This window comes from Pistacia vera, unplaced genomic scaffold (assembly GCF_008641045.1).
Source record: "Pistacia vera cultivar Batoury unplaced genomic scaffold, PisVer_v2 Contig1061, whole genome shotgun sequence".
Taxonomy (NCBI): Eukaryota; Viridiplantae; Streptophyta; class Magnoliopsida; order Sapindales; family Anacardiaceae; genus Pistacia; species Pistacia vera.
In genome coordinates, this window is record NW_022195095.1 from 128,772 (window position 1) to 131,088 (window position 2,317).

Genomic DNA, 2,317 nt, shown 5'->3' on the forward strand with positions numbered 1-2,317 from the left:
CTCCTAAGTCTTTCATGGAGAAGTACTTGGATAACCAAATATTTACTGACTGCATGTTCAGTATATCATTCCCGATCAAAAGTATGTCGTCGACATACAACACTAGAATGCCACTGTGCTCCCACTCATTTTCTTGTAAACACAGGGCTCATCTTTGTTCTTGATAAAATCAAATTCTTTTACGGCTTCATCAAAACGAATGTTCCAGCTCTTTGAAGCTTGCTTGAGTCCATAAATGGATCTCTGCAACTTGCATACTTCTCAGCTTGCCTATCAAGAACAAAACCATTGGGTTGTGTCATATACACATCTTCTTCAAGGTTTCCGTTCAGGAAAGCCGTTTTGACATCCATTTGCCAAATCTCATAATCATAATATGTAGCAATCGCAAGCATAATTCAGATGGATTTAATCATGGCAACCGGCAAAAAGGTTTCCTTATAGTCAATACCATGAATTTGTTTGAAACCTTTGGCAATCAATCGTGCTTTATAAGTGTGCACCTTGCCATCCATGTCAATCTTCTTCTTGAAGACCCATTTACACTCTTCAGGTGGTTCCACCAGAGACCATACTTGGTTCTGGTACATGGAGTCCATCTCAGATTACGTTTCAAGCCATTTAACGGAATCTGGATCCGATATAGCGTCTTTATAGGATCTGGGTTCATCGTCTTGGTAGACAAGTACGTCACCATGTTGAGTCACGAGATAACCATATCTCTCAAGCTCATGGCGTACTCTCCCAGATCTACGTAGCTCTTGTGCTACTTGAGGTGGTTCACTTTGATCCACAGATTATAGAGTGACCTCCTCACGATGTTCAACCATTACTTGTGGCACATCTTCCCGTCCTTCGTCTAGTATATCTTGTGGCTCTAGAACTTCATCGAGTTCTACTTTTCTCCCACTAGTACTTCTTAGAACAAATTCCTTTTCGAGGAAGACACTAGTACGAGCAACAAAAATTTTGCGCTCTTCTAGATGGTAGAAATAGTATCCTTTGGTCTCTTTAGGATACCGCACAAATATACATTTGTAAGATTTTGGGGCCAGCTTGTTCGAACTCAATTTCTTGACATAAGCTTCGCAACCCCAAATCCTTAGATAAGACAAATTGGGCTTTCGCCCATTCCATAGTTCAAATAGAGTCTTGTCTACAGACTTTGATGGCACATGGTTCAAAATGTGAGTCGCAATCTCTAGGGCATAACCCCAGAATGATGCAGGTAAGTCACTAAAACTCATCATGGATCTAACCATGTCAAGTAAGGTCCTATTCCTCATTTCAGACACTCCATTGTGTTGGGGTGTATACGGAGGGGGGAGTTGTGATACTATCCCACATTCTTTCAGGTATTCAAAAAACCTTGAGCTTAAGTATTCACCTCCTCAATCCAACCGAAGAGCTTTAATATTTTTGCCCAACATATTCTGTACTTCATTCCTGAATTCTTTGAACTTATCTAAGACTTCAAATTTATGTCTCATGAGGTAGACATAACTATATCTACTGAAATCATCAGTAAATGTGATGAAGTAGTAATATCCACCTTTGGCTTCAACTGTTAGTGGACCACATACATCACTATGGATGATGCCTAATAGTTCAATAGCCCTTTCACTTTGTCCTGTGAAAAGCGACTTGGTCATCCTGCCTAAAAGGCATGACTCGCAAACTTCAAATGACTGGAAGTCAAAAGGGTCCAAAACTTTGTCCCTTTGAAGTTTTGCAATGCGGGTCTAATTAACATGACCCAATCTACAATGCCAGAGGTATGTATGGTTTTGTTCGCTTTGTTTAGCTTTCTTAGTTTCAACATTGAGAATATCCTTATTGTTCAAACCAAGAACATATAATCCGTTATATAACCTTGCAATTCCAAATAGAATACCATTCAAACTAAAGGAAAACAATTTATTAGAAATCTCAAAACGATATCCTATATTATCCAAAGTGGATACTGAAATAATGTTTCTAGAAATCGCAGATACAAAATAACAGTCTTTGAGTTCTAATAATAAGCCCAAAGGCAAAGACAAACAATAAGTCCCTACAGCTAATGCAGCCACATGTGCTCCATTTCCAACTCATAGGTCCACTTCTCCCTTTGCGAGCAATCTACTCTGTCTTAGTCCCTGCACATCAGTACAAATGTGAGTACCACATCCTGTGTCAATGACCTAAGATGTTGAAAGAGAGAAGTTAATCTCAATCATGTATATACCTAAAGTCGAAGCATCTGACTTCTTCTTGTTTGCAAGGAAAGTCTTGCAGTGCTTCCTCTAGTGGCCAGGCTTGCCATAATAGAAGCAGA